Here is a 26,744-nt window from a genome sequence, read left to right on the forward strand (position 1 = left end):
TTTTGTTTTTTTGTGCTGACAAAAAACAAAACAGAGAGGGCCCCTTTAGAGCCTCATGACTGTGTGAAGTTTTGTTTAAAATATCAGCTATTTTGACATAATGAAAAGGTATTTTGTTAAGGTCAAATGGAGTAACGCTACGAAAACTTCTTGCTATTCTTGACTCATTCATGATATTTGTAAAAAAAGAAAAATTATATATATATTTTTTTACCTTGTAAAAAGTGTTTGATAACTTTGTGTACACTCATGTATTCAAGGTGCAAGGAAAGTATTTTAATACCTTTTACTTGATGGTAACACCACAAAGAATTTAAGAAAATTTATGAAACCAAATTGGACAAAGACTACATTTCTTCTAACATGACACGTGTATTTTAAACTAGATTTTTAAAAGGTTTCTCATTTTTATCACAAAGTTTTACTGTACACAAAAGCGATTGGAAATTTGTACATATATATATATATATATATATATATATATATCCCCTTTTCTCCCAATTTGGAATGCCCAATTTCCACTACTTAGTATGTCCTCGAGGTGGCATGGTTACTCACCTCAATCCGGGTGGCGGAGGACAAGTCTCAGTTGCCTCCGCTTCTGAGACAGTCAATCCGTGCATCTTATCACGTGGCTCATTGTGCATGACACCACGGAGACTCACAGCATGTGGAGGCTCATGCTACTCTTTGCGATCCACGCACGACTTCTCACACCCCATTGAGAGCGAGAACCACTAATCACAACCACGAGGAGGTTACAATATGTGACTCTACCCTCCTTTGCAACCGGGCCAATTTGGTTGCTCAGGAGACCTGGCTTAAGTCACTCAGTACACCCTGGATTCAAACTCACAACTCCAGGGGTGGTAGTCAGCGTCTTTACTGCTGAGCTACCCAGGCCCCCCAAAGACTACATTTCTACGAACATGACACGTGTATTTTAAAAGATTTCTCATTTTTATCACAAAGTTTTACTGTACACAAAAGCGATTGTAAATTTTGGACTGAACTTAGTTTTATTTATTTTACATTGAAAGACATTTATGAAAAAATAGAAAATAAGGGTCTTTAATTTATTGTCAGCCTTTTACTCTGTTAGATAAATGCAAAATAATAATAATAAATTTAAAAAAAAAATACTTTCCAGGTTTTCCTTTTAGAATTAATTTATTTTTAGTTTCTAGACTTTTAAATAATAATAATAATAATTCTATAATGCAACGTTGTTCAATACGAAGTGGGGAAAAAACAAAAAACAAAAACACACACACACGCAAAATCTAGCAAAAGGTATGCTATATAACTTTCCAGACTTCCCCATGATTTTTAAAGATCTTATTAATTTCTATGACATTTCCAGAGCTGGAAATTTCCTCATCCCTGACATTTCCAGGATTTCATGACCGTGAGAACCCTGACATACATGCAACACACATTAGAAACTACACGAATTGGTCTAAACGTAAAAGGTTGACCTAAATCCACCTGTTCCCCTTAAAAAGTGCATAGCGAGATTTTACAGGTCACGCCACCGGTCAGCAACCCTGACCCAGACAGAGTCACAATTGAGAAACCAAGCACGTGTTTCATTGTTCAAAAAAAAACACCAACAACGAGCAATTGTTTCAGGCAGCCTCTTTTACAACATTACCCCACAATACACTCCCACCCGTTACTGTGTGCATGAAACATGTGTATACACACACAAACAGACCTTTCAATACACACTCGGAGCACATAAACCTGCTTCAGACATCCCTTACATCAGAACAACATCCAGAACTATAATGCAACTTCTCAAAAAAAGCTCAACCAACATGATTTCCCTCACAGCATATTCTGACGGCAAATGGAGGGGTGAGTGCTTATTTTCAGCCTACAACATGCAGCTCTCCTAAAACTATTAATAAATCAGATTCAACCACTCCTATACCTCAGACCAACTCTGACTAGCTGTCGTACGAAGGAAAAAGCAGACCGCAACAAAAGCATTCATCTATTCTTAAGTCGCAGTTCAAAAACATGCAAACACGTTCATTCACGTGTGCACAACAAAACGGCACAGAAAGGGAACACACTTACACACGCGCAAAGTGGGCTTTCTCAGGCAGGTTCCATTGTTGTTTTTGAGATTTCAGCTGGGCCTGGTATCTGAAAAGCCCAACATACCCCTTTTCCACTGTCTTTTGCCCACCTCCCCCAGATAAAAGCACTGCTAATCGTCCCAACGCCTACCGCTCTCTCTTCGTCTCTCTCTGCTCGAGCAACGATTGTGACATCACAAATAGGCGGAGTGCTAAATCCAAACCACGCCCACTACAATATGCCATTGGTTGGTGCTGAATGCACACCCTCAGCTCCTCCCACAACCTCTGCTGGCATTGGCTGTCGCATGTTACCTATTCAAAGACATGGATTGCCTCAGAGATTAACAATTCCTATTGAAAGATTGGGTGTGTTTGGACAGGGAAAAGAGAGAGGAAGGATTTGAGTTGCATGTCAGCTTTTTATTCTTAGTGTGTGCGAGGGTTTATGAATCACAATAAACAATAATCGTAATATAAAATGGCTCTTGTTTGGCTAGAAAACACCTTTGAATTGCAGTATGCCACAAAAACAACTGTGTATTTCGGTATAAAGTAATCTTTAAATTATTAAATCTATTATTATAAATTAAGCATAAATGTGATGTTTAAATCCTTTTTTCACATTATGCTTAATTCATAACATGTATATTTTGGTTACATATTATTCATTTCAGTTTGATTGAAATTTGAACAATGCACAAATCTTAATAATAGACTGAATATAGTGTATACTTTCACTGCAAAGTCAGTGTGCCAGTCCACTACACTTGTCCTACCTTAAACAATAGACTTTGCACCTAAATAAAAGTACCCAAGTAAATAAATGTACCTATCTGTGACGAGGAGGAGGGCATGGCCGGGCATGCATCCTCTCGGCCCGGCCACGGCCTCCTCCTCGTCACTATTATAAAATGCACTTTTTAAAGTGAGGACTTTAAAGTGAGTAAAAATTAAGAATTTTGAGTTTGAGGTTATTTCACAAAAAATAACTTCTTTTCTGTCACAATGAGATGTTACGTTGAAACATCTATCATTAATATGCCTTTTATTTACTATCATTCAATGTTAATCTTGTTTTAGCTCTGGAAATTGCTCTGCTTTTGCTTTTCACAGTTCCTGACATTTAATCATAGAAAACCTTCCCTGTCTTTGGTCAGTTAGGATCACTACTTTATTTTAAGAATGTGAAATATCAGAATAATAGTAGAGAGAATGATTTATTTCAGCTTTTATTTCTTTCATCACATTCCCAATGGGACAGAAGTTTACATACACTTTGTTAGTATTTGGTAGCATTGTCTTAAATTGTTTAACTTGGGTCAAACATTTTGGGTAGCCTTCCACAAGCTTCTCACAATAAGTTGCTGGAATTTTGGCCCATTCCTCCAGACAGAATTGGTGTAACTGAGTCAGGTTTGTAGGCCTCCTTGCTCGCACATGCTTTTTCAGTTCTGCCCACAAATGTTCTATCAGATTGAGGTCAGAGCTTTGTGATGGCCACTCCAATACCTTGACTTTGTTGTCCTTAAGCCATTTTACCACAACTTTGGAGGTATGCTTGGGGTCGTTGTCCATTTGGAAAACCCATTTGTGACGAGCTTTAACTTCCTGGCTGATGTCTTGAGATGTTGCTTCAATATATCCACATCATTTTTCTTCCTCATGATGACAAATATTTTGTGAAGTGTACCAGTCCCTCCTGCAGCAAAGCACCCTCACAACATGATGCTGCCACCCCCATGCTTCAGGGTTGGGATGGTGTTTTTCGGCTTGCAAGCCTCACCCTTTTTCCTCCAAACATAATGATAGTCATTATGGCCAAACAGTTAAATATTTGTTTCATCAGACTAGAGGACATTTCTCCAGAAATTAAGATCTTTGTCCCCATGTGCACTTGCAAACTGTAGTCTGGCTTTTTTTATGGCGGTTTTGGAGCCGGTTTCCTCCAGCATCTTCACAAGGTCCTTTGCTGTTGTTCTGGGATTGATTTGCCCTTTTCGCACCAAACTACGTTCATCTCTAGGAGATAGAATGCGTCTCCTTCCTGAGCGGTATGATGACTGCATGGTCCCATGGTGTTTATGCTTGCATAGTATTAATTGTACAGATGAACGTGGTACCTTCAGGCATTTGGAAATTGCTCCCAAGAATGAACCAGACTTGTGGAGGTTCACAAATTTTTGGAGGGCACTGATTTTGAAGGTAGGCCTTAAAATACATCCACAGGTACACCTCCAATCAGAAGCTAATTGGCTAATTGTCTAAAGGCTTGAAATCATTTTCTGGAATTTTCCAAGCTGCTTAAAGGCACAGTTAACTTAGAGAATGTAAATTTCTGACCCACTGGAATTGTGATACAGTCAATTAAAAGTGAAACAATCTATCTGTAAACAATTGTTTGAAAAATTACTTGTGTCATGCTCAAAGTAGATGTCCTAAACGACTTGCCAAAACTATAGTTTGCTAATATTAAATCTGTGGAGTGGTTAAAAATTAGTTTTAATGACTTCAACTAAGTGTAAGTAAACTTCTGACTTCAACTGTAACAGATGATGTCATCACTTTTGGGTGTGACTCCAGATTGTTGGATTATGAATTTCAGTGACTGTTTTCAGGAAAAAATGACAATCTATATATGATTTGGTAAGCAATATTTTCATGTACGCATGAAAATATACAGGCACACATGCTTCTATGTTTATGCTTCATTAATTTCATAGATTTAAAGAAAAATAAGTCCTAAATGGACAGCATTTTCAATCCATCAGTGAAAATGGTAGAGATTAGACAGAAAACATCAGTCTGCCATTAATCTAGGAGGATTGACTTTGATTTGCGTTCGGACTTTAGATGACACCCACACCTTTCACTGACGCCAGAGCCCCAAAAATCTTGCAAAAACACCAGACAGATGTCCACAGACAAGCACATCATTGATGTTTTACACAATTAGATTGTGACTTTACATTCATGGATTTTTTTGATATGGGGGAAAGTGTGCAGTCACTTAAAAGTGATATGATAGGCGTGTGTGAGTAGCAGATCAATATTTAATCCCTTTTTTACTATAAATCTCCACTTTCACTTATTCACATTTTGAACATAAAAGTAAAAGTGGAGAGTCATGGTAAAAAGGGACTTAAATATTGATTTGTTACTAACCAAGACCTATCATATTGCTTCTGAATATATCGATTAAACCACTGGAGTCATATGGATTACTTTTATGTTTCCTTTATGTGATTTTTGGAGCTTTAAAGGTCTTGTTACCATTCACTTGCATTGTAAGGACCTATAGAGCTGAGATATTATTCTAAAAAAAAACTTTGTGTTCAGCAGAAGAAAGAAAGTCATACACATCTGGGATGGCATGAGGGAGAGTAAATGATGAAATAATTTTCATTTTTGGGTGAACTATCCCTTTAATTCCATCTGTCTGTAGTTTTGCAATTATGTCTATATCTAATTCAGAGCTTGTAGACCAGTAACTGGCTGCACTTACTCCAAAAGCAAGGAAGTGTGGGATAGTGCAATGGGAAAGTGACAGCGCTGTCCCAAAGCAGGATTAATGCCATTCTGAAATGTCAATCATTCAAGAAAATGCAGAAAAAAATATTTGACCTTAGAAGGCAAAATAAAATATAGTAATATTTTAATTGCAGAAGATGAATTTCAAACTATCTTTATTTGGACACTATGATTAACAATAATTAATTAACCAAAATGTATTTCAAACATCCTTTTATTCTCAAAAATTAAGAATGTACTTGCTTTTGTTAGTGCAGTGAGTCGATAGAGCTGTGCAAGAAAATAATGAGTGCTCCCATTTAAAATGCAGCACAAACAGTGAAGCGTAATAAAGGTTTCCTGATGCCTCCATTAATTATTCTTTACATTAAGTGTAATAAGATGGTATGTCTGGTCCATTCTGCTCAGATGGAGCCCTCAGGCATCATCCTCTATCTGTGTCCAGTTATGTAAAACAGAATTTCACTGCAATTGCAGAGGGGGAGAGGTACTCTTGCCACAGGAAACATGACTCAACGGAATGCTCTCAGGATACCACAGGGCATGGAAGAGAAAGGGATTGGAGAGACAGCTAAACATAGGATGATGGAGAAAAAGATGTGGACAGAGAGATTTTGCTCTACTTGTTTCATGGTCTTGTACAGGTCATTACAAAGATTTTGCAGTTTAAAAGAGCTCCACCATGTTCAAGGGTTCATATCACATTTTTTTCCTTGAGGTCCACTTATCATGTCAGTCAAGAATTTAAAATGCCAAAAATGGGCATAATGTAGTTTTTCATGACAATTTTCCACCCTCTCTCTAACCCTTACAATAAAATAGGCTGTTTTAAGCTGCCGTGCCTTTATGAACTCTTTATAAATGGCCCTCTTTGCATGCAAAATGAGTAAGTATATATACACCGATGAGCCAAAACATTATGACCATTCACAGGTGAAGCGAATAACGTTGATCATCTCCTAACAAGGCCACATGTCAAGGTCTGGGTTGATTAGATGGTAAGCAAAAAATCAGTTCTCGTACTCAACGTGTTGAATGCAGGAGAAATGGGCAGGAGTAAAAACCTGAGCAACTTTGACAAGGGCCAAATTGTTATGGTCAGATGACTGGGTCAGAGCATCTCTAAAAACGGCAAGGCTTGTGGGGTGTACCCGGTCAGCAGTGGTGAGTACCTACCGACAGTTTTTCGAGGAGGGACAAACCATAAATCGGCGACAGATCCCGTCTGGTGGAAGTAGGTCACCTGGTTCAATGAGTCCTGTTTTCTTTATATCACATGGACGGCCGTGTACGTGTGTGCCATTTACCTGGGGAAGTGATGGCACCAGGATGCACTGGGGGAAGACGACAAGCCGGTGGAGCGAGTGTGATGCTCTGGGCATTGTTCTGCTGGGAAACCCTGGGTCCGGCCATTCATGTGGACATCAATTATACACATGCCACCTACTTAAATATCGCTGCAGACAAGGTACACCCCTTCATGGCAATCGTATTCCCTGATAGCAGTGGCCTCTTTCAGCAGGACAATGCGCCCTGCCACACTGCACACATTGTTCGGAAATGGTTCGAGGAACATGATGAAGAGTTCAAGGTGTTGCCCTGGCCTCCAAATTCCCCAGACCTCAATCCGACTGAGCATCTTTGGGATGTGCTGGACCAACAAGTCTGATCCACGGCGGCTCCACTTCGCAACTGAGAGGACTTGAATGATCTGCTGCTAATGTCTTGGTGCCAGATACCACAGGACACCTTCAGTGGTCTTGTAGAGTCCATGCCTTGGCGGATCGGCATTGTTTTGGTGACATGCGGATATAATTTGTACTGATCCATGTTTCAATCCACAGTTTCCTGACTAACCATGATCACGAATGTTAAAATTAAACTTCAATCACTCTCTCCTAACATTGAGATCCTTTGGAAGAATATGCAAAGCTGCGGGTGCTACACACAGCCAGGAAGAGCACAAGGTTTTACTCGTATTAGTTCTTCTGGTGTTGAATAATGAAATAATAATATTTATGATATAATATTATCATATTTATTACCTCACCTCACCTTGACTGGATGGGCAGGGGTGGGGCGTTAGCTACAGTGAACTGGTGAGACGCAATGTGCACGTAACTATAGCGTGTGAGTGGGGCTCCTAACTGGGCCTGGTTCAGACCATGAATAGTGTGGCTTATCCGTTTGCCATAATATTTCTTAATTTCTTTCTCTCTCTTTCTCCACTGTGGGAATATTCCTGAAGGGAATGCATGCATTACTAGGTAAATGAGATGGCCAGAATTAACAACCTGAACCTTTAAATAACTACTCTTTGTGGGTGTTTTAAGAGCAAATAATGCCTTAAACATATAAACAGAATACCAACTAATAGACTCAGGACTTCTGAGTTCAATAAAGCTCTTAAAAAAGTGATATGGTCCAAAAGTCCATGTAGGTATAGAGCTGTTCAGCCATGACATCAATTTGTTGGCGAACCCAGAAGTATAAATCGCCATAGGTTCCCTCGGGATTTTCCTATGGGCTTTTATAGTGGGGTTTTTGAGCTTATGAGTAAATTAAGATCTGTGGAAAACCTTACTTGACGAAACCTGGACATTTTGTTCTACAACATAAATTACACACAGTCATCCCTCAAACGTGAATTTTGAAGCCACCGTGCGTTTAAAAAAAAAAAAGTTTATAATTGATTACGCCTTTAAAATTCACGCTCGAGGTATGACTGTGTGTAATTTATGTTGTAGAACAAAATGTCAATGTTTCACAGACCTTATTTTTCTCATAAACCCATTATTAAAACCCACAGAAAAATCCCGAGGGAACCCATGGCGAATTAGACTTCCGGGTTTTGGACTACAACCTGAACAGCTCTATTGCTGCAGCCCAGAGATCTCCAAACCAGGTGGAAACTTCTAAAAAGGGCAGGGTAACTCCTCAAGGGGGCGCGGTAACTCCAGAAGGGGGTTGAGCCAAGGGGGCGACGCTTCCACACACGGTTCAAGAAGGAAATTGCTGCCGGCAGAGCTCCAAAAAGGGGTGGGAGCTCCAAACCATCAGCAAAGACATAGGGATTCCTAACCTCTTCTCCAAAAGTCTGAAACTACACTGAAATATGGGATTTAAAATCTCATTTAAACCTAAAAATAAAGTTTAAGGCTTTTGAAAAATGTAAAATAAAGAAAACATTACATAAAATGAAGAATAACTATTTAAGATTCTGCACTATTTCTAGGTCAGATTTCCTCAGTTCCCTTAAAGAGCACAAGATGGACTTTGGAACATGGATCATCATGTTTTGCACAAACTTGTGGAGTTCAAGCCAGCTCAAGTGTATGTTGTAAAAGCAAAAGGATATAACAAATACCAAGATATTCTGAAATACATTGTTTCAATTCAACTTTTCACTCAAATTGTTATGCTGATAATATACACTCACTGAGCACTTTATTAGGAACACCTGTACACCTACTTATTCATGCAATTATCTAATCAGCCAATCGTGTTGCAGCAGTCCAATGCATAAAATCATGCAGATATGTGTCAAGAGCTTCAGTTAATGTTCACATCAACCATCAGAATGGGGGGAAAAAATTGATTTCAGTGATTTTGACCGTGACATGATTGTTGGTGCCAGACATGCTGGTTGGAGTATTTCTGTAACTGTTGATCTCCTGGGATTTTCACACACAACAGTCTCTAGAGTTTACTCAGAATGGTGCCAAAAACAAAAAACATCCAGTGAGTGGCAGTTCTGCAGACGGAAATGCCTTGTTGATGAGAGAGGTCAACAGAGAATGGCCAGACTGGTTCAAGCTGACAGAAAGGCTACGGTAACTCAAATAACCACTCTGTACAATTGAGGTGAGCAGAGTAACATCTCAGAATGCACAACATGAATCTTGAGGTGGATGGGCTACAACAGCAGAAGACTATGCCGGGCACTTTATTATGACCATAGTGTTCCTAAAAAAGTGCTCAGTGAGTGTAATTTGTAATGGAGAATAATGTATTAAAGATTTCCACTAATAGTCCCGCTTATACCGCTTATAGCTAGAAACGGCCCTGGCACAATTCATCAGTCAACATTATTCCAAAGAAAAAAATGCTTTGTAATCTTTCATAAAAATAATATATTTACTACCTCTGAAATGGCTTTTCTTTTCCGCCAATGTCACCTAGGCTGTTCACCCTATTGGCATAATGTTAACCAATGGCCAAATAGGTTTTAAAGCTTTGTTTTAGCAAACTCACATTCAGGTCTGGCTTCATTCTGCTAAAGAACGCTAATCTTTTTACAATCCAATAAATTCCCAATGGATAAAATCAAGTTCCACCCTACATATTTTCTTGTTGAATATCTTGTTTTATCCAGAAAACAAAGTCACATTTTGGAAGTAAAATGGGTTGTAAATGCCATTTTCCAAAATCAGTTTCTATTAAATCCAAACATTACATGGAAGGATAATTAAGTTTCAGTGTAGTTTATCAGTATGCACATGCATGTATGAAGCAGCACTATTTCAATCTCTCCTGACCATTCATTAATTCCTCCTCTCTCTCTCTCTCTCTCTCTCTCTCTCTCTCTCTCTCTCTCTCAGCAGCTTCATAATCCACAAACAATAGTCAATAGTGTCTGTAACCAGACCAAGAAAGACACAGACAGAAATTACAACACTCTGATCTATGGAGAATAATTTAGATTCAAAACATACCTCCTACAGCCCAGTTGGAAGACATCAAAGTATGGTGACTTGAGAATGCATTACAAATGATTGTTTTGCAGAGGATGTGCATGTCATGCTTGTGTTATCCCATTACAGCATGTTTGATCACATCAAACCCACACACACATATTCATGCATGTGAACACAACACACACACACACACACACACTCAGAAGCACTGGGGATCTTTTATGCAGCAGTGGCTTGGTGTCTTGCATTCCTGTTTCAAGTGAACAATGACATTCACTGTCAGCTGTTTCAAATAGACAGGTCTCTCGGGTCCTTTTAAAACTAGTGGGCCACGATCCAAAATGGGTCGCAGGTCTGTTCTGATATGGACAGTAGAGCAAAAAACAATGATAAATGCAAATATTAAAAAGCAACTAACCATATAATGATAAATAGCCAGGATAAAGGTTTAGTTGAAACCTTTATAAACTTTTTAAAGGGAGGAGAAAATGCTTTCCTTATCTTCAGTTTGTTGTTGACATTGAGCATCAAACTAAACTGTACTTTGACGTAAATTAATTTGTTAGGTCGCCACTTGTTATCCAAATGTAAAATCTGGGTCCTAAAGCAAAACTATTTGACAGCCACTGCTTAAAGCGTGTCTACGTTTTTTGTTTAAAAAGCATCGATTTGACTATGTTTACGCGTCTCATCCACCACCGAAAACTGAGAATTTGAAAACGCTCTCCATTATCGCATACTATGACTTAAGGAAACTGAAAACAGATTAGTGTGGATGTGGCCTTAGAAAGTAGTTCTACCAACAGTTAAATATGACAGTACGTTTAACATTTTACAAGTAACTGTTCTGTTTATAAGTGTATAAATGTACCCACAAACTGCCCTCATTTAATTTTCCTTACAAATGGGAGGCAGATTTACTTAACTGTGTTGGCAAAATGACAAAATAGGCATACAAACAAACATACAAATCAAAACTAACAGAACGCCACAGAATTCACAGTGTTGTAAACAGCATATATCCTTCCATCGTCAGGCTAAAGAGGTCAGATATTTAGCTAACAAGTTCAGACAGTGATCTTTTTACTCTCTGTCAATCAAACTGCTAGCTCTGGAGGACAACTTCTGCTCACTAAACTGTGTTACATATTTTTGTTCAAAGCCAGTGTGATTACACAGCCATAAGGCATATCAGCGATATTTCATTATAGGCTTGAGAATCTTTATTTTATTGTTGACAGCTGGGTGATAACACTGATAACAACCATTAAAAACCATTAAAAAAACCCATTAAAACAAGCTAATAAAACAACTGCCATTTGTGTCAATGCAACCCTGGATCAGAAGATTTTTCTTTGCATTAGAACAAAGATTGTGCTTTGTGAGTATTATAGATTGTGAGGATTATAGAGCTGCAACCTGCAAAGGCTTTTAAACAGAAACTGGTTATAGTGTTTGAATTATGATCATGAATGTCACATCAGAACGGTTCACGTTTGTTTGTGAGTAGGTGTGGTTACATCTGTTTGAATGACTTCAACTTGAATGACTGCTTACGTCTTTATAAATGGGGCGAAAGGTTCTATTGACTGACCGTAGTAACTGTGACATCAAAGTTACAATACTTATCATGTGATTTCATGCACACACACACAAACAAAAACCACCCAGGCAGCCATAACTATCACAATAACAGTTGTATGTTACTGGCGATGGCCTTAATGTAATCCGTTGAGCAAGAGCACACACACACACGCACATACGCACACACATGAATACATACACAAACAATGCCTATATACAGCAATTCACGTCACTACACTAAAGCAGAAACATCTGTCAGCTGAGTTCGATCTCAATGCCTTTCCATACATCATAATCTCCATAAAACTCCAACTCAAGGAAGGACATCAAATGCCATTTGTGACCATGAAATCCCTGTTTGACCTTTCAGTATAAATCAAGATTATAAATCAAACCTGTAAAAAATATTTTGGAAACACTTTACAATAAGGTTGTATTCGTTAACTACATTAAAGTGATAGTTCACCCAAAAATGAAAATTCAGTCGTTGTTTACTCAATCCTGTGTTGTTATAACCCTATATGACTTTCTCTCTTTTTCTTAACACAAAGGGAGAAATTGTGAAAACATTTTGTGCTCAGTGACATCATACAATGGCAATTGATGGTGACCACCTCTTCAAGCTTGTTTGTTTATCTAAAAACAGGTCTGTCACAGCGCTAGCGACAACAGAACACAACACAGTTGTTCACAAAACAGAGAACAGAACTTACTAAACATGTCTGAAGAGTTTGTAGTAAAGAATTTATGGATTTCTATGGCCAGTCTTATTTTATAAATTTTATTTAGTTTTTGGACTGGTGCTAGTTCACAGTGGATGGAGTTACCCGTGCGATGCCGAAAATAGAAAACAAGCGATCAATAGAATGTACCATCGCTTGTCACGGCTGGTTTAGTTAAAAACTCTGATTAACATAGCAAAGATAGCTTTTATCGCGTGTCGTTTGCTGTCAGGTTTGGACACGGTGTGACTGTGGTTTGATTTCCGAGTACTCCTTTCAAACAAATAAGGCTGGGCATAGAAATGCATCTATTCTTTGACTACAAACTCTTCAGACATGTTTAGTAAGTTCAGTTCTCTGTTTTGTGTGCAGCTGTGTTGTGTTCTGTTGTCACTATCACTGTGGAGGACCTGTATTTAGATAAACGAAACGAGTTTTCGCTTGAACGTCCCAATGTAGCGAGGGCGCCACGTGAACTGTTGCTCTCGTGCCCTATCCAAAGTGATCTCATGAGAATGCATATGTATCTTACGTAAAGTTTGGTACTAACAAACGTACACTGTCTTACGTTTGCACAGACACCGAAACGTACAATACTGACGTATTTACAACCTCTAAACGTCATCATTTTACGTATTAACACCCTTAGAAATGTACAAATGTTTACGTATACTGTTTGAATCATTTAATATTTAATTCATGGAATTTGTCAGTTAATTCCATTGCGTTTATAATCAGTTAGATTAGTTAACATTTATTTAACGCAGTTGACATTATAATATGACATTTTAACATAGTTTCATTCAGTTCGGTATGATTTCTGCTGCCCTATAGGCTACAACGTTTTAAAAGATTATATCACTTTAACCAAGACTAAACCTTAAAATGTTACAATAAAATATCTGTACTCGTTTAATCATTCATTAAGCATTTAATTTTAATTTTGTATGCCAGGGTCACAAAAGGATTTTTCAGAATATGCCAAAAAAAAAAAAAAAACACATAAGCGCCATAAAACAATAATAAAAGTAATCCATTTTATTTGTTTGCTATTATCCAAATCTTCAGATAGAATTTCAAATTCAAGCCTTTTATTCAACGATCTCCATCTCCATCCGCCGTAGCACCCCTGCCGTAACAGTCAACCCACGTTGCTTTCGTTTTTATAATTCAAAAATTGTGGTCGTGTCCAGAAGGGATCCCTCTCTCGTCAAGTTCTCGCATGTGCGCATTCTGTTATAATGCTTTCATCTGTGATTTTTAAGCTCGCATATCAGTGTATTAATGATGGAGAGCATTAAAAACTTCAATAACATCAGTAATATAACATTATTATTATTATCACAGAGTGGCTATTTTCACTAGGTGAAAACACCTGCCACACAGTGCGACTATTTGCACTGAAATAGTCTGGTGGAAACAAATAAATTAAAGACAAACTGCCTCTTGAGTGTTATTCCAATGGCTTAGTGTGATAAAATGGTGTGGATGTGATATTTCTATGTGGATGACCTGAGTTCTAGTCTTCCTTTTGACCCAGTTTTCCCTATCCTGTTTCCTGTCTCAACTCTTAATATTTTTCTTTAATATTACTTATAATCATAAATAAAAATGTATATAAAGGTTGATTTCCTTGCAGTGATTTGGTCACTATGAAGGTCAGAGAGTTGAGAGAAATGTTTGATCTGGGTAAAATTAACATGTGTTTTGGTGGAAACCATAGTTTTAATGTAAGTAACCATGGTGTTACAGTAATGTGGTGTTAAATAAAACCAAATCAAATCCCTTTATTGTCACTCAACCATATACACAAGTGCAACAGTAGGTGAAAGTCTTGGGTGCGGTTCCAAGCAACATAGCAGTATGACAATTACAATAAACATCTGATTTACACATAACACAGTTTACACATCTGTTACACAACACAATATACAATATACACCTAATAATATACAATATACAGTATACAGAAAATAAGAAGACTCTATACAATAAAAATACACTGTAATCAGCGGAATATGAATATGAAGTGTTGTGTTGACATTCAGCTGTCTGTTGATAGTCAGTTGCCAGTGTGTTATTAAGAGAAGTATAAAATGTGAGTCCAGTCCGAGGCTAATAAAGTGCGGTGCTGATATACACTACCGGTCAAAAGTTTTGAAAGACTCATTCTTTATTATAATTTTTTTTTTTTTTGTTTGTTTGTTTTTTTTTTACATTTTAGAATAATAGTAAAGTCATCAAAACTATTGAATAACATAAATGGAACTATGGGAATTATGTTGTGACTAAACAAAATCCAAAATAAATCAAAACTATGTTATATTTTAGCATCTTCAAGGTAGTCACCCTTTGCCTAGAATTTGCAGAAATGTACTCTTGACATTTTCTCAACCAACTTCTTGAGGTATCACCCTGGGCTGCTTTTTAAACAGTATTGATGGAGTTCCCATCTATGTTGGGCACTTATTGGCTGCTTTTCTTTATTATTTGGTCCAAGTCATCAATTAAATATATATATTTTTTTTATAAAATTTTAGATTTATAATGAAATAAATTAATATGGTGGCACAATTATATTTTTGTCTACAAAACTAATTTCAAACATTTAAGCATACGCCTTCAGATCAAAAGATTTTTAAGATCATGAGAAACATTTCAGTCAAGTGTTTCAAAACTTTTGAATTCATGTCAAAAGTGTATGTATCGTGAGCGATCAAGAGTTCAAAAGTCTGATTGCTTGGGGGAAGAAGCTGTCATGAAGTCGGTTGGTGCAGGTCCTGATGCTGCGATACCACCTGCCTGATGGTAGCAGTGAGAGCAGCCCATGGCTCGGGTGGCTGGAGTCTCTGATGATCCTCCGAGCTTTTTTCACACACCGCCTGGTATATATGTCCTGGAGGGAGGGAAGCTCACATCCAGTGATGTGTCTGGCAGTTTGCACCACCCTTTGCAGTTGAGGGTGGTGCTGTTGCCATACCAGGCAGTGACGCAGCCAGTCAGGATGCTCTCTACAGTGCTGGTGTAGAACCGTGTGAGGATGTGGTGGTTCATTCCAAACTTCCTCAGCCATCTCAGGAAGAAGAGGCGCTGGTGAGCCTTCTTCACAACGGCCTCAGTGTGGATGGACCATGTGAGTTCCTCAGTGATGTGGACACCAAGGAACTTGAAGCTGCTGACTCTCTCCACCGGTGCTCCATTGATGGTGATGGGGCTGTGTTCTCTGTCTTTTCTTCTGAAGTCCACCACAAGCTCCTTGGTCTTACTGACATTGAGCGAGAGGTTGTGCCCCTGACACCAGCGTGTCAGAGTGTGCACCTCCTCTCTGTAGGCTGTTTCATAATTGTCAGTGATCAGACCTACCACCGTCGTATCATCAGCAAACTTAATGAAGGCATTGGAGCTATGTGTTGCCACACAGTCATGTGTGTACAGGGAATACAAGAGTGGGCTAAGAACACAGCCCTGCGGGGCTCCAGTGTTGAGAGTCAGTGATGAGAAGATGTTGCTGCCCATTCTAACCACCTGGCATCTGCTTGACAGGAAGTCCAGGATCCAGCTGCACAGAGAGCTGTTTAAGCTCAGAGCCCAGAGTTTCTCATCAAACTTGGAAGGCACTATGGTGTTGAATGCTGAGTTGTAGTCTACAAACAGCATTCTCACATATGTGTTCCTTTTTTCCAGATGGGAGAGAGCAGTGTGTATTGTAAGTGCAATGGCATCATCAGTGGAGTGGTTGTTGCGGTAAGCAAACTGCAATGGGTCCAGTGAGGCGGGCAGCACAGAGCAGATGTAATCTCTCATTAGCCTCTCAAAGCATTTGCTGATGATGGGAGTCAGAGCAACAGGATGCCAGTCATTTAAGTAAGTGATTTTTGGATTGCTTTGGTACAGGCACAATGGTGGACGTTTTAAAGCAGAGGGAAAGGTTGGAAATGTCTGTAAAAACACCAGCCGGTTGGTTCGCGCATGCTCTGATGACGCGAACCGGAATGCCATCTGGACCTGCGGCTTTACGGATATTCACCCATCGGAAGGATCAGGTTACATCCACTACAGAGACAGAGAGTGAACTAACCTCTGTAGCTTCGGCCGCAAGAGCTCTCTCTGCGAGGGTGGTGTTATTTCCCTCGAAACGAGCATAAAAAGTATTTAGCTCATCCGGGAGAGAGGCAGCGGTGTTCACGGCAGAGTTTTTATTCCCTTTGAAGTCTGTGATAATATGAATTCCCTGCAACATGTTAACATAATAACCATGTTTTAGTGGTTATTATAAAATACCATGGTGATACTATGGTTACTGTATTAAAACCATGTTTAATTTTTGAAAGTGAAGGTTAAGATTAGGTTTAGGGGTAGAGGTTGGTGTAGGTTGTCTGTGGGACTATAAATAAACACACAGCAGTGATGCACTGTTAATTAGGGGTGCAAATAGTATCTGTCTAACACTATTTGCACTAAGTGCAAAGATGTTGCTATTTACACTTAGTGCAAATAGCCTCTGCCTTATTATTATTAAGAAATCCTGTTGTCTTCTTGAAATCTCATATAGCATCCCATGTTTCTAGGATACAGTAATATTTTAACAGAAGTTCATGTTATTAAGGCACATATTACTTTAAATCTTATTATGTTGTATTAGTTATTATGACTTAATTATTTGACATGAATAGTAATTTATGAAAAAAAAAAAAAAAAAAAAAAACTAGCTGCAGTTGAATTGCAAAAAAACAAAAAACAAAAATTCCAAACAAATGTGTCCCCACTTAAGATATACTTCCACTGAAGTGCGGATGCAATCTTTGTTTATTAAAATATAAAGTTGCATTCAGGCGGATTAGACCCTTGAGCTCTTATACAAAGGGTGAAATATGTTACCACTAGACCACCAATCAAAGAGCTGATTGATCTACTGACCGAAAGTAGCAGACGTAGCGCTAATCAAATTTACTATGTGAAATATTAAATTTTGAGCTTAAATTGATCATAAAAACTGACTGTTCATCAAAACAGACAATTTAAAATAATTTTTTAAGAGCGCTCTCCGTTGCTGTGCGACTTCAAATTAACGCTGTGTAAGAATCTCGTGAGATTGATGAGAGAGGGATCCTTTCTAGACACGATCAAAAATTGCCGCTTCAAGAAGCACGAACACAGGTTTTATGACAGTGATGTCAAATGCTCATTGGTTGTGTCTCATTTGGAAGGATGCGTCCTCCAGAGGTCGCATTTGTCGGCCGCATACGTCATCGAGGCTGTCTCATTTCATAAAAGCAAGTAGGATACTTCGAATGCAGCCTTCAAATACGACCTTCTTTCATGGGAATTCGGAGGATGCATGAGGTGTATCCTTCGTGGGCACTCACAACCCACAATTCTTTGCTTCAACGGAAATGTCGCCAATTTGAAGGTAAATATGATGTTCAAACGCAAGTAATGTGAATTCCCAAGTTGAAGTACCTCAGTAGATGGGTACGGAGTATATAATATTTATAATTATATTATTATATAATTAAAATAAAGTATTAGACTAAAAGTACACCTGTAATATCTCATTTCTTTTCTCTTTACATCTTCATAACTCTCCTAAAATGTACCTCATACATTCCCTTCTAAAGGGACTTTGTTCCTTTCTCACTCGAAGCGCTCACGCTTGTTAAAGCGTGGCGTGCTGTCATAGCAACTATGTTACGTTCCATTTCCGTTTGTCCTATGAAGGCCGTCTTGTTTAAACGAGATTTGTTTAAAGGAGGACGCTCGGTATACTGCAGTCTTCAAAGGACGCATCCTACCTAGCATGCAGCCTTCGAAACGAGACACAGCCGTTGGATCTCAAGTGTCTCGTGACCGTTTAGGACTGCCATATTCTGTGAAGTATATGTTTAAATGATATGAATGATTGACAGTGCCGTTACGGAGTTACCTTACACTCTCTACCTCACACAAAGCTATTGTGTGCCATCAGGGAGCACATCGGATGGCGTGCATCACCCTAGTTTTGTACTGATTGTTGCATTTTTTCAGAATAAATTATTGTGATTAATGCATCTGCCTATTACGTGTTTTATATGCTTACTAAATAATTATGGTTAGGTTTAGGAGTAGGTGTGGGATAAGCGGCTGTAAAATATATATAAATGTATATATTGTAACAAAAATTATTGTCACTACATTAATCTACTTATTACATATTTTTATGTTATGTTTAGGGTTGGTGTAGGGTTAAGGGATCTAAAATATCTATAAAACAGTAAAAATGCATTTATAAATATATTTATAATAGATTAGTGTATTCAAATAACATTTGTCATGGATTTTTCAATATTTTACGTTAAAATTTTACGTAAAATTATTTACGTTTTAGATGCTTTCAAACGTCCATATTGAATGTTTTAGTATCTAATCAAGCGTGCAAACATTTACATTTAAATGTTACAAATACTAACGTACAAATGGCTACATATATTAAATGTGCTGTAAGCGATTTTTTTCAAAAAATGTCCTATTCCCTGAAAGATATCACTGAAATAAGTGTCCTGAGATATCTCACCAGTCTCTGTGACAGCACTAGACTTTGTAAACAGCAAATAAAAATGTGACCACGGACAATGCTTTCTGCCTGTCAATCATTTTGCGCGTTCTCATAGTGTTGTAGTTGCAGCGAATTAACGAGACTTACTGCCATTTTTACGCAGTGTTATTCATAACAGTTGTCAGTTGAGGCTGCTGTTTTACTACTGTTGTTTTTAACAACCGTTTCTGCTCTCAATAAAGCTCATTTTGGTATCTTTGGAGTTCGGGGTTTTGGAAAGAGGGGTGTGTCTTATCCTACGGCTCAATCTCATGGAAGTAGAACGGCTGAAACCGCTTACAGCACCTTTAATGAGATCAGGCTGGCCCTATCATGAACGTGCACAGGAGACCAACGGTCAGTGAACATTTTCACTAAATACATACATTAGATTTTGGTTAGTTTCTAACCAAACCTTATCGTATGCTTTCATAACAATCATGGAATTATTTATTAGACTTCTGAATTATACTTTTGTGTCCTTTTGACGCTTGAAGAGGTGATCACCATAAACTGAAATTGTATGACATCACTGATCACAACATTTTTTCACAATTTCTCCCTTTGTGTTAAAAAAAAAGAGAGAAAGTCATATAGGGGTAAAACAACACAGGGGTGAGTAAACAATGACTGAATTTTCATTTTTGGGTAAACTAATCCTTTAACAACTAACAATGAACAATACATTTACAGCACTTATTAATCTTGGTTAATGTTAATTTCAACATATAATAAAACATTTTTAAAATTAGAAGTTGCATATGTTAACAGTTAATGCATTAACATGAACTAACAATGAACAATTGTATTTTTATAAATTAACATTAACAAAGATTAATAAATTCTGTAAATATATTCATTGTTAGTTCATGATATGTAATGCATTTACTATGTTAACAGTTACAATCTTATTGTAAAGTGTTATTGATATTTTAAAACATTAGTTAAATTAACTAACCATGAACAATACATTTACAACATATGTTAAATTGGTTAATATTTATTTATAAACATTTTGAACATTGATAGTTGTATACATAAACATCATCATGATGCTTTAAGCATTGTGAACTAACATTGAATAGTATGATCTATTTATTAATTAGCATTAAATCAAATTAATAGGATATATGTAAAAAAAAACAAAAAACATATATATATATATATCGTTATTAAGGTGTCATTTAAAGGCCTTAAAAGGAATATTCCGGTTTCAATATAAGTTAAGCTCAATTGTCGCATAATGTTGATTACCACAAATAAATAAATAAATAAATACAAGTCATCTCTTCTTTTCTTTAAAAAAAGCAAGAATCAAGGTTACAGTCAGACACACAATGGAAGTGAATGGGTGAAGCTTATAATTTTATAAAAGCATTTACATTAATTATTCTGTTAAAACTTGTACTATTTGAGCTGTAAAGTTGTTTAAATTGTCATTCTAGGGTTTGTTGATATTACATCGTCATGGCAACGAAGTTATAAAATTGGCTATAACTTTACACAGAAAAGGTTAGTAAGTGATTTTATCACACTAAAATCATGTTAACATGCATATTGTTTACATCTTGTGCTACACTTTTGAAACAGTGAGTATTTTAACGTTTACGAATTGGACCAGTTCACATCCATTGTAAGTGCCTCACTGGAACCCAAATTTTAGATTTTGTTTTTTAAAGAAAAGGAGGGGCAAGTAAAAATGTATTTTTGTGGTAATTAATATTATGCAACAAATGTTGTTGATTGAGCTTAACTTGTATTGAAACCGGAATATTCCTTTAAATACGGTTCATTGTTAGTTCATGATTCCCAATCCATTTACTAATAGAACCTATTAACCTACTAATCTATAGAACCTTATTGTAAAGTTTTTCTAAAATATCATTCTATTCTATTCTGTTCTATTCAATGAGTAGGACAAGAGAACATTGGAAAAAATGTCAAAAGTCAATTAAATATGAAAGTATTATTTGAATTTGAATAGTTTCAATACAAACTCAAACATTTCCCATAAAATTCTTCAAAAACCAAATAATATGAGCTATGCTATGCTATACACATTCATGTTATAGCATACTCTAATTGACTGAATGTCAGCAATTGTCTCATGTGTGTCTATTTTTATTTCTCCTTTAAGGAATTGTAAAAGAAACATTTGAGACAAATATGATAAATATAAGACATCTGTTAACTCCATTAAGTCTCTTGAGTTATAACAGAGCAAACTCTGAGCAATAAACATTTCCTCTGGAGATCCATAAGCCCAATCAAGTACAGTATATACACATTTGTAAGTATACTGTATAAATGTAGCCCATCAACAACTGTATTTTAGTAATGTTAAAGAAAGATTTTACATGAAAGATTGTACACATAACTTCACCATAACAGAGAGTGCAATATATAAAAAAACAATAACTGATTTGTTCTTGAATACCTCCCTTAGGAGATGTTTCTAAGGGATTTCATAGAACTCACTGTGATCAATGCTGCATCATTAAGATGTATCTCACATCGTCTGTCTACAGACAGTTCATACCATTGCTAAGAGACAGGAAGCCACAGTGATATCATTCCAAACAAAACCCAGCTATTAACGGCACATTCTCCTAATATAGTACACTTTTCATGAATGTGCACTGTTTTATCAAGATAACGCACAGAAAACACTTCAGAGAATCTTAATCTCTGTTTTTTTTTCTTAGTTCATGTTTGACAAATACAATCCTGATACAATGATTAACGTGCAAATATACCAGTAGAAGCAGTCCAATTCAGTTTACACCATCCAAATGTAATCTTCCTGCATGACACGCACAGATTATTACAAATTACAGACAGCAAAGCTGGTGATATCAGGGAGAGACACAGAAAAACACTGATTCCACATGCCTCTGAATTGAGACAGCTAACATTCTTGTGTTTACACACACACACACACACACACACACAAAAACACACACTCACTCCACATGATATACATTTCTCTTATGTTCACGCGCTGTTGTTTTACATAAGTGGTAAAAGGCAAGCATGGTGATAAGATATTTGTTATTATCTATCTGCATGGCTTTCGTTTCACTCATGTGTGCTCGTGCATGCGTGTGTGTGTATCAGAGAAACCCAGCTGACTGAAAGGGAGAGGCCAGACACTGCAGTAAATTATTAATCACAGTCCTTCTTAAAGCTAATGAAATGAGTGCATGATAAAATCCACAACAGAGAGCAAGAAAGATAGATGGATAGAGAGGTTATTGAAGAAAAGATTGCAGACTGCAGTAAAGGAGTGGAAAGGGGGGAGCTCCCCATTGCCGTACTCACGTGAGTTCTTCAGCTGACAGAGAGAGGGATATAAGGGAAAGAGAACGAGACAGACAGATCTCAGTGAAGCATCCAAGTCTCAGCGAAGCATCCAAGCACATCCAACATTACAGCCCCTCATCTCAATGAAGAAACAGCGAGTTAAAATGAGCAATCCAGAAAGCAGGCAAGAAAAAGCAGAGAAGATTCAAGCGGAAGGCGTGAGCAAGCGAGGGCATATAATGAGTGTGTGAGAGAGAGGCAGAGCGACTTATATAAGGGAGGGGAAGGGGAGATAGTGGAAGGGGTATTGGCTGAAAGGAAGAGAGGTGGGGATGAGGTTGGCCAATGCTCTGAGTGAAGATGCAAGGCAACAGGAAAATGGAAGAGAGATGGACAGGACACATCCTTTAGATACAGAAGAATCTCTACTTTTTCTCTGTAAGAGTTGGCATTGAAACATAGGCCCTGAATACCCCTACAAATAAAAAATAAAGAAAAGGAAGCATCACACTAGAAGCAATACTTCCTTTTGCTTTGGTCTGGGACTATCTATTGAAAATGTCCTAAGGAATTTAAATCAGAGACAGGGTTTCAGTCAACAGTCTGATGACAACTTGTACGAGATGGAGAAATCGTAAGATATCCAATGACTTGGCTCATAAGAAAAGGTAAGACTTTTAATAACTTACAGACCAATCAGTCAACAAACAGAAATTCATATTGATATGATACAGGCATACAATTTTAGCTTGCCTACTATCCAACACTTTATTTAGGGTTTGGGTAAGGTGATAGAGTTTATAATTGGGTTTGGGGTTAAACTTAGGAAAAATCATAAAAACATGGCTCATTGGGTTGTTGTTTTGTTTTTTTCTCTATGGGAGTAAAAGTCATACGTTTTTGTACAAGCCAACTCGTTTGATTTCACCATCTCATACTATAATTACGACTTGTCATGAGACTGGGTTGGTTCCCACAGCTTTTGATTGATGAATTTCCATCGGATAAGACTGATGATTTAGCTGAGCATAACTAGAAAAATGTATATTTACTATAAAAAATTGTTTTTGGCTCTTTAAGATTTTATACATTTCCAAGTCTTTTCCATTTATTTTAAAATCCTGTGATATTACCAGGTTTTTCCTGACTGTGGAAACCGGAATATTGCTTCTGAATGTTCCAGTACCCTGACATTGACCACATTATGCCGAGTTATTGACAAGCACCATCTCCATCAGACATTTTAGCATCGGTTCCAGCATTTTAAGAAGTGTATTGTGTCAGGATAAGAGACCCAAGTTCTTATCCTGCGTATAAACCAGGAAGTAACCGTGTTTGTATACTCAGTGACTAGCGCAATTCTGAGGTTCCATTTTCCTAGGTTCTCATCCTGCGTAGGAACCAGGAAGTAATCGCGTTTGTATACTCAGTGACTAGCATGATTCTAAGAGTCCATTTACCCTCTAAAAAAATTTTTCCGCTACTGACAGTTAGGTTTATGGTTGGGGTGTAGAGTTAATAAAATACGCATTCCTCTTCACTGTATTACATCATTTACAGCTAAAAACAACTCGCTTCACAACTTGCTTCTGGTGCCCCTCAGCGGGTATTTTACCTGGAAACTGGAGCTCACATATGCCATACATTCAAAAACACTTCCTGTTTCGGCCACTGGGGGCAGTGATTCAAATTTAGGTCTGCACAGACAGACTTTAGCTAAAGAAAAGTCAATATCCTGTTTCAGAATTTCACTCTGAGATCAACACTGTGATGTCTGGTCCTGCAGAGAGTTGAATCTGCAAGTAAATAAATGACTGCTCCTCAGCTGGGTCTCCAATCCTAGTAAGCTGCACTACCTAGACAGCATTTTTGAGGATTATAGGCAAGTTTAAAATCCAAAAATTCTGTCTAGGTAGGCAGTTCACTAGTTTTAGAGGCACAGCCCCATGTCATGTGTGTTCAAACTGGTTTATGGAAGCTTTACTGTGTGCACATATAAGGATTTTAAATTTAAATTAGAATATTAGTTGATTTTAAGATAAAAATGCACAATCGACACTTAAATGAGTATTCGAATTTTGGATGTTTGCCAAGCACTGATGATGACTTATGGGCCATTCAGACTGATTGCATTGTTGGGTTAAAACAGACACAGTGCAACTAATAAATCACAACGTGAGTACCTCGAGATGCATTTTAAAGGCCGAATTTCCTTTTAAATTGGCACAGCATGTAAAAAATTATGCTGAAAAAACTGCGAAACACGGTGCAATGGTCAGGGATGTCAAGCACATGCTTTCATTGAAAAAGATGTATGTGTTTGGAGTGAACAGCCCCTTAGGTGGAAGTCTTTGATGGTTGTGTCTCGTCTATCCCTTGGCTTGCTCTTATGAGCGTCTCACTGCATAAGCATACGTACGTACATAGCCTACAAAAACAGGGTTAAATTGGCATTTTTGAGGAGGGGGAACTCTAACACCTTTTTCTTTTTTGAATTGGAGGTGCTGGAATGCTGTTCCGCCCCAATTTAACTCTAAATGTATGAAAATGAATTTAATGAAAAAAAAAAAAAAACACTGTGGTACCGCCAGAGTTATGAAGCTTGAGTCTGTGATAGTACTATGGCACTGGTATATATGATACAGTGCAACACTAAGTTAACATAGAATCGTCTATTGAAGTGTTTCTTTTCTTGTTTTACTTTAAGATTAGAGACGATGAATGGGCTTAATCTTTTGATCATTTTACGCACTTTTGTTAACAGAAAGATACTGTTGTTCTTTGCAAAAAACAATAGCTATAACCCAGTACTCATTGGTTTATACTGATTCGTTGTGTCTTCTTTTGGACGTATGAGACAAAGTTGATTTAAAAATCAGAGTTCTTGTAAATTATCCCCCCTTACTGAAATAATGTCTTTAAAATTTGAATATAATTAGAATTTTGGTAATATTTCAGTGAAAAATGTCACTGGAGGGCTTATTTGCATTCAGAAGTGGGAGAAATAGATTCCTAGAAGAAGTGATAGGAGGAAACACAATAATAGGAGAAAGATCAGGGAAAACAAGATAATTAATTACAAAGTAATTGCATGAGAGCTACTGAAGATAATTGACTAAGGCAGCATAAAAAGTGAGACCAGCCACAACTGTGGAAGCACAAAATAAACTTATCACAAGACCAAACAGAGCAGAATTGAACAATAATAATCCAGCTTGCAGGAGACGGGTGGCAGGGGTCACTTAAATTACATCAGCCTTACAAGACAAGATAAAAATAGCCGTTCTGTCAACTGAAGGGGAAACACTGCTGGAGATCTTGTACAAGAAGCTCACAGTCATTTGAACCAGTATCCCCAACCTAAATGCCAACCTACGTGTCAGAATGGGTGGAGAGAAAAATAATATGGGGGGGGGGGGGGTCTATTTTAAAGGGGCGTGGCTTAGCTAATAAAAGCAACAACTGCATACACATTGAGGGGGGTGGGCAGGGCCCAATCAGATCCCTTGATTGGATTTCACGAGAGAGCGATGTTGCCATGGAGACTGCATCCAGTGCAGCAGAACCCAGATGGCAGACTGCCCCCCTCCTCCCCCCCCCCTCCTCCCCCTCTCTTTCTCTTGCTCTCAGCAGCCTGGAGTGGACTCATAAAGGAAGAGCACAGACCTACAGGACCCTTACTGCACCCTAAATTGCATGTGACTGCAACAAACGCTATGCACAACACTGCAGCCTGCAGTATGAGATGATATACAGTACAGTACTCTACAGTGTGATTAAATCACTCACATATGCAACCACATTTAATGCTAGGCAATTAAAAATGTCTGTTATTAGCCACTGGCTAGAAAATGTTCAGATTTCACTCACCAGTGATTGAGTTGTGAAGTGGTGAATAAGTTTAGCATTGAGATCCTTTCACGGCGTGTTGTTTTGCATGAGAGCTTTTACTATAAAGGAAATTGATCTTATTTGGCTGCAGTGGGTCATGGAGTAATCACGGAAGTCATCGTCGCTTTAGTTGAGCCGTGACATGCCATAGTTCCATTTACATTGCATTTTATGAGGTCAACTCTAATTTCAGGGTAAACTTTTCCACCAACTGTTTTCACAACATTCTCCGTTTTACCTCATGGCTTTACAAACCTGTGTAAAGCATCTGTTGGAATTCTATGAATTAAATGTGTTGCAAAACTCGAGAGCTTGCAGATTTCAATGTGAGAACTTGTACGATAAATATTAGTGCAGG

At 37.7% G+C, this 26,744-nt stretch overlaps 1 protein-coding gene across 6 annotated transcripts in view; it reads right to left on the reverse strand.

Annotated features, from left to right (window-relative positions):
* LOC127433850 (tripartite motif-containing protein 3-like) overlaps positions 1 to 22,711 on the reverse strand; it is a 49,476-nt gene extending 26,765 nt beyond the window's left edge. For 5 of the 6 annotated variants that reach the window (XR_007895951.1, XR_007895950.1, XM_051686125.1 and 2 more), the window contains exon 1: positions 2,086 to 2,263. The gene's annotated coding sequence lies outside the window, so the exon portion shown is untranslated. Of the gene's footprint in view, positions 1 to 2,085; positions 2,264 to 22,513 lie in introns of those variants that run through there. The other variant, XM_051686123.1, reaches the window with a different exon arrangement.
* Between the last annotated feature and the right edge of the window lie 4,033 nt (positions 22,712 to 26,744).

This window comes from Myxocyprinus asiaticus, chromosome 43 (assembly GCF_019703515.2).
Source record: "Myxocyprinus asiaticus isolate MX2 ecotype Aquarium Trade chromosome 43, UBuf_Myxa_2, whole genome shotgun sequence".
Lineage (NCBI taxonomy): Eukaryota > Metazoa > Chordata > Actinopteri > Cypriniformes > Catostomidae > Myxocyprinus > Myxocyprinus asiaticus.